Source organism: Neolamprologus multifasciatus, chromosome 14 (genome assembly GCF_963576455.1).
Source record: "Neolamprologus multifasciatus chromosome 14, fNeoMul1.2, whole genome shotgun sequence".
Classification (NCBI taxonomy): Eukaryota; Metazoa; Chordata; class Actinopteri; order Cichliformes; family Cichlidae; genus Neolamprologus; species Neolamprologus multifasciatus.
Window position 1 is genome coordinate 18,777,030 of NC_140452.1, and position 7,454 is coordinate 18,784,483.

General features: G+C 38.8%; 1 long non-coding RNA gene across 1 annotated transcript; it reads right to left on the reverse strand.

The window, feature by feature from the left end:
* Nucleotides 1-2,481: 2,481 nt before the first annotated feature.
* LOC146503922 (uncharacterized) lies at nt 2,482-3,972 on the reverse strand. The gene is made up of 3 exons (XR_014877912.1): nt 3,214-3,972; nt 2,982-3,045; nt 2,482-2,595 (listed from the first exon to the last, which is right to left on the reverse strand). It is a non-coding gene; the product is annotated as an uncharacterized LOC146503922 (long non-coding RNA).
* Between the last annotated feature and the right edge of the window lie 3,482 nt (nt 3,973-7,454).

A 7,454-nucleotide genomic window follows, 5' to 3' on the forward strand; every position in this document is an offset into this window, starting at 1 on the left:
AGACACAACAGACCTATTAAAGCCCTGATTTTTTTAAATGTACAGAAGAAAGAAATTTGCTTATAACGGTTACATTTTAATAAGCTGTACAAGGTCAGAAATATTCTATGACATCAACCTCCAGTCAGGACATTCTAACTGGCTGATCTAAATGACTTTGTATAACCTTATGTGTCTGTAAACAAATTAACTTGACTTATTCATTTACAGACATAGCCTTGTTTATGTATGAGAAGAATGTTCCTTCAGAGCTTTCCTGCTCATGATGTCCGGCACAGGAAAAATGATACGGGAGCTCGACTTGATCTGCTGTTTTCTGTGCCTTATTCTGATATGTGTGAGGTCTGATCCCTGGGGGTGACCTTCAGTGCAGCCATCTGTAAGGGTAAGCATTGTGTAAATAGTCTTAATGTGTCTTCATTTCTCTTTTTTCCTGTTTGAAAACATCAGAATTGCCTCTAATGAGTTCTCAGAATGATTAAAGAGTGAAAAGACTACAAGCTGCATTGTCTTTGTTGCAGCAGAGCAGTGGTTCTCAAACTTTTCAGTGAGTACCACCTCATAAAATATATGGCTCTTGAAGTACCACCCTTATGAGTAGTACAGTAGTATTTCTTATTTGAATGTTATTTATTTTAACTGTCATAAACAGGATGTAACGAGTGATAATAATAACAACTGTACTGGCATCCAGGCGACAGTTCCCGACTCACCGACGGCATCTCCCACACCTCCACCGATTCTCCCGGGGGCCTTCGAGTCATCGATGGTGGCTGGGATCATGGCACAGCGACACCGCGGAAAAGAGCTGTGTTTTTACCATCAGTGTGACAGTGCCGTGCCAGTTTTAAGGCCCACGCTCGGGGAGACGTTTTCTGGTTGACTCCGGTTCCCAGAAGAGCCTCGGGAACTCTCGTGTCATCTTTGCATACTTCCATGATAGTATATAGTATAGTAGTATATTATTTAATCTAAAAAAAAATTGAAGATTTCCCGCGTACCACCAGAGAGAGCCCAAGTACTACTAGTGGTACGCATACCACAGTTTGAGAACCACTGCAGTAGAGGAGCACTGCTGCAGTGGCAAAAACAGCTGCACTGTTCTCTGTGCGATATTGATTGAGCTCAGCTCAATGTGGGCCTTTTATTTAAATACTCATGGTAAAACAAACTTAAATGGGCACAATGTGGTTATACTATGTACGCACATGACCTATGTAGTATAATTTGTTCTTGAACATGGGCTAAAAGGAATGCTTGTGACTGTGGGTGTGAACAAACAGCTGTGACCTTCCTCAGGTAACTCAGTGCACCTAAAACCAACTGACAGATGCAGGGCGAGAGACAGGGCATGCAGATAGATTAGATTACCAATCTGTGAAGAGAGACAGTGCCAGAAAGTGTGCTACTGTATTCTTATCAGATGATGAAAAAGCATGCAAGTTTGAAGAAGCACAGGTTGTCCAAAGGTATTTATGTAAGCAATGGTTAACAAGAACTTGCACTAGCACAGTGTTGAAATCTCCTTGTTGGCTGCCACAATCTACAGTTTTAAAAATACATCATCAATTAACTCAGCAAAACCTGTCAGACTCAGCTAAAATACCTCACACTGTAAAATCTAATTAGTTCGCAGAACTCAAAAAAATTGAGGAAACTCGTTGCCTCAAAAAAATTGAGTAAAGCTTAGCTAAAAATGACTAAATTAGGACAACTTATTTATTTTGAGTACTCTGTACAAGCTCATTTGTTCCCAGAACTCAAAAAAATTGGATCAAGTTTACGTAAGATGACCACGTTAGGGTAACTTACTCATTTTGAGTACACTGTACAGCCTTGTTAGAACTCAAAAAAATTAAGGAAACTTGTTGCCTGAAAAAAACTAAGTAAAGCTTACTTAAGATGACTGTTAGGACAACTTATACATTGCAAGTCTGCAGTATTAAGAATAACTTGATATTTCTGACTGTACAATACGAATTGTTTACCTACTGACAAACATTTCAAGTTCAACTAAATGAAAAAACAATTTGTGGTAACCTGAATATGATTAAAAATAATTAACAACACTTTTTGTAATGATGTTAAAATGAGCCCAACTTCTATTTTCAAACACAACAAAGTATAACAGCCAACATACTGGACACTGTTCTGCTGAACAACAAACAATTATATGCCATCACTGTTATAATCTTACAATGAAACAAAGTCTCAGATGTAATTATTCTGAAAATAAGTTTAGGCCTACCACAAGTTTGTTTTGTACTTACATTACTTATATAATCAAAATAAAATATTTGTTGTTCTGTCACAAGTGCAGTCTCTGATTTAAACAACACATTTGTTTTTCATTCCAACACATGAGCTGGAATGTTGTAATGTTTTAAGGATGGCTTGTTTCCAGTCCAGGCATTACTGCCTGAATGACTGTCATGGATCGAGGCGATCCAAATGTAGGTGCAGAAGAAAGTTTTTAACTTCCCTTAAGTACAGTGGCAGTGGATGTGGGTTGGAGATGCTATGAGCTTGAACCTGAAGGCGACCATCTTCACTGACCACACCATCTGTGACGGAGGACTCATCTCTCCTGTTGTCCTGCAAGCAAACAATCATATTTTTGGAACATGAACTTAATTGCTTTCTTAAAACATTTTTTTTTCTGCATTTGGTATAAAACAGACTTCAATTTGGACAATCTCAGGCCCCCTCCCCACCGGAGAGGTGACATTCAACGTCCCACTTGTCAGTCTGGATAGCCGTGACCACCACCCAACACACAATAATGTCATGAAAGCATCATTTTAAAAAAGGCTATGCAAACATGGCCAATAACTTTCATTCTAATGATGTGCAAAATGATTTGGGCACAAAACAAAAGAAAACTTGCAGACTTCACTATATACAGTGTAGACCCTCTAAACTAAGTTTGGGGGGTGTGATCTTTCAAGAAATGCAGACCAAACTGTTGTTGGTTTACTTACACAGCATGTCTTGTAGAATTAACTGGAGTCAACAGCAAAAGCATAGTGCAGCCATATCTCAAGTCTAATAACAGAAGACAGGAAAAGATCAGTAAAGAAACAACTTCCCCAAACCAAAGCACAAATAAAACAATAAGTAAAACAGGCTGATCTAAAGTATGATTAAAGTTCAACCTGATTAATATAAATGTCACTGACAGTTGCTAATATATTGGAAAACCAAAATACTTACCACTGAGTTGATGTCTTTCTGTCCAACAGCAGGAGTGCTGGTCCCGAGCCTCAAAGACAGTAAGAAGCAAGCAGAGGGAGAAAAAGCAGAACATTTTTCAGAAACTGGTTTGATCCTTAATGGCTGTGCAATCATTGTAACATAGAGTTTGCTTATGTTGTTAAATAAAGGCTAGATTTGACATTAATAGATGCCACAGATGTTCAAAAGCTGCCACAAAGCATGAAAAAATGGGACGTCTCCAAAAACGTCGGAGCATTTTTGCAAATATGTGATGTCTTGATAAATCGAACAGATATTTGAACTTTACACAGCTACATTCTCGCCTGAAAATATCTTAAAAGTTTATTTTGTGACCCAGAAAAAGTAATAAGTTTTTTAGCCGCGCTCCTCCGCCATTGCCACGCTTACAAGTACGCACAGACTCCAGCAACCGTGGCTGACAAATGCGATCCTCCTTTTCCCCAGACTACCCTTTCTGGGTCACGAAATAACCTTTTAAGATATTTTCAGCCCAGAATGTAGCTGTGTAATTCTCAAATATCTACTTAATTTATCAAAATATCACATATTTGCAAAAGTGCTTCCACGTTTTCGGAGAGCTCTGTTATCCACCAGCGCGATAGCTGACCGGGAGGTCAAGGCTTGATAGGAGTCCGCGAGCACAGCTAACTCCTGGCTTAATGTTTTGAACCCCTTGCGGTCTTTTGCTACTCAGGTTAAACATGATATATATATATATATATATATATATATATATATATACATACATATATATATATATATATATATATATATATATATATATACATACATATATTAGGGGTGCAATGATACTCGTATCGATATTGAACCGTTCGATACAGTGCTTTCGGTTCGGTACGCATATGTATCGAACAATACAACATTTTTAATTTATTTTATCAACTTTACTTCTGACGGTGCTGTCTGTGTTGAGCGCTCAGTGGATCTGCGCTTGACAGTGCAGCTTAGGCGGAGTAGTCGAACACAGATTCACTGAGCGCAGGGCAAGCTAGCAAGACAGAAGTTAAGCTCTCCTTGCAACATGGCAAATTGAACCTCCCCCACCCTCATTCAGATCTGGCGTTTGGAACTATTTTGGTTTTCATGTGACATATGACCTTGAAGGTAAGCTGTCATGGACTAAGTAAAACAGTATGTTGGATGTGCCAGCAATGCTCAATTACATGGGTGGGAACTAGTGTGTTAGCGCAGTTAGCTCGTTAAGTGTTGGCTGTCCAGCCCCATGCACGGGGCAATCCGCGGTAGCTTGTTAACGGAGATTTGCCGTGTTGTGGCGTTAACCTCATTTCAGATTAACGCTGACAGCACTAGTAGGAACACAACGAATATGACTGCACATTTACACCAGTAGAAGCAGACAAAAACAACAAGCACGCATGCTACAAACTTTACCCGACTCATTTAGACAGCCGTTAGCACATGATTCTCTTTATGGGGACCTGATATGTTTAATATGCTGCTGAGAATATAGCCCAGAAGAAGCGTATAGTATAGCTTTTATTTTGGAAAGAGCCATTTCTCTGTAATAAACTCTCCTTTCCAAAAATGAGTGATTCCTCATAGTGTTGGGTCGTTCGCGAACGAAATGGCTCTTAGAGCCGACTCTTTGAAGTGAACGACGCGAGCCGGCTCCTTATTGGGAGCCGTGAGGTTTTTCTTTTTTCTTTCTCTCACCCTCTCTCTCGCCCTTTTTTCCGCTGAACTCCGCACGCGCGGCCTGTACTTTGCGCTGGGCAGAGGGGGGAGGGGCGTTAGTTACACTCGCAGCAGCACAGTTACAGAGCCAGAGAGAAAGAGAGTGAGGGACAACAACCTCACATTAGAAAGGTATAGTAATCATCCACTATTTTCAGTTGCAGATGATAAAGGATTCAGAAATCATGCAGGCCCATATGACAGAGAATGTGCACCTTCTTTTTGTTTTAATATTTTAATTTATATTTAATTGTGTTGTGGTTTGCAGTGTTTTGTGTTGTTTCACGTTAAATTTGTTTAAAAGGAAAAAGCTGAAAATTTAAATAGTTAAAAGTTTAAAATGTAAATAGTTGTTTTTTGTATTATATGATTTATTTATTACATTTTATGTGGAGTGAATAAATAAAGTATATTTATGGTGGCCCTTAGAGACAAAGCACGTACAAACTCCAAAACGCGTAAAAACTCCAAAATGCGTTAAAACTCAGACGCACTTACAAACTCAGAAGCACGTACAAACTCCAAAACACGTAAAAACTCAGAAGCACGTACAAACTCCAAAACACGTAAAAACTCAGAAGCACGTACAAAAGACAACAGAAGTGCTCCAGGATGCTAGGGCGCAGTGTTGAGCTTTTGTTACCTAGTGGTTACACAAGCCAGGAAGTATCAACAACCGGATTTGGTGTGTGGTAATAACAGGTAAATGAATTTTTTTTTAAATTATTTGAATAAATATGAGTGCTTGTCTATAAATACACAAACAATACACACATGCTTTCAATTGTGTAATTTAAGTGATCTGGGTAGCTCTGTTTTGGAAGTTCAGTTAACACTAGAAATGCGTTTTGGAGTTTGTATATGCTTTAGAGTTTGTACGTGCTTTGTCTCTAGGGGCCATATATAAACATATATAAATAAAACCACTTTTTTTTACATTAGTAATTCCTTTTCTGCATAATTTTATATTATTGTTAATGATTAAATAATTAAAGCAACAAAACAACCTGAAGAGCCGGTTCGGAGCCGAAAGAGCCGGCTCTTTTTAGTGAGCCGAGCCGAAAGAGCCGGATCTCTAAAAAGAGCCGGAAATCCCATCACTAATTCCTCAATCAGATACAGGGCTCGCAAAATCGGTAGCCCCACCTCCCGGGGCTAGCGATTTTTCCAGTAGGGCTGCCCTGCCCTGCCCGTCGGCCTATCGTAGGAAGGAAAAATATATGTCAATGCTTTTGCATTCTTTCGGAAATGTAGCTGGGTAATTATGTCATTGGCATCGGTGAGCCACTGTCAATATGTGACATATTGAAATCGCGTTTGAATTTGCGCTTGTGTATAGAGAGCGACAGCACTAATTGGTGAATGATGATAATTTGCGCACCAATTCCTCTGACATCATCTTATCAATCGTTAGCTTACTATGCAAACATGACAAGTGAAATCTCCAGCAGCAAGCTTAAACATGTGAGAGGTTGATCGCGCAGAGAATCGCTGAGCGTTATGTGAGTGCGTGTGTAAAAGCAGCAAGATATATATTTTAGTTCTGCTGGGCCAAATAAGACAGGTCAGGGTGAAGAAGTGACAGCCAAAGAAAAGCTTACCACAAAACGGAAAGGTTATGACAAATCAGACTATAAGGCAAAAAGAAAGTGCAGCTTTATGGTTTCATGGACAAAAGAATTTCTGTGGCTGCAATATGACAAGCTAAATAACCAGGGCTGCACATAAGTGGTCCGCAGGTGCGCATTCGCTGTCAAAATAAAAAACACGCACAAGATAAGAAGTTGCAACGGTGTTTGCATACATAAGATTTTCTGGAGGAGGACAGACATTTGTTTAGAACTCTTAAAGATGTCGAAGAAGCTCCTTTAAGCAATTACTTTGGTGTTCCTCCACCTCCAAAGAAATGTCAGAAGGAGTCCGAACCACAAAAGAAGCGCGTATTCTCGGAAAAGTGGTTGCAGGAGGTGAGCTGGCTTCAAACAAATGATGAACGCACTGAGATGTGGTGCAGAATGTGCCGTGAAAATTTAATAAATGACAAATTAATAAAAAAGAATGAACATTTTTTTTGTATCGAAAAAATATCGAACCGTGACACCAAAGTATCGAACCAAACCGAACCGAACCGTGAATTTTGTGTATCGTTGCACCCCTAATATATATATATATATATATATATATATATATATATATATATTAGAGATGGCACGATACCACTTTTTTATGTCCGATACCGATACCGATATCATAAATTTGGATATCTGCCGATACCGATATGAATCCGATATAGTGTGTTTTTTAATCAATAAAACTGTTTTTTTTAATATCTTGCTGCATTTTGTATAAGTTTATACTCAAGTTTAAATAAATAACAACACTAAAGCTATTCTGTTATACCTGTATGTAAAAAATACACTGCGCCCAAAATATTTCATAGTTCAGCAATACCAATCTAATAAACTTAAACCTGCTCCATCCTCCCTATTCTGGTATTTTAA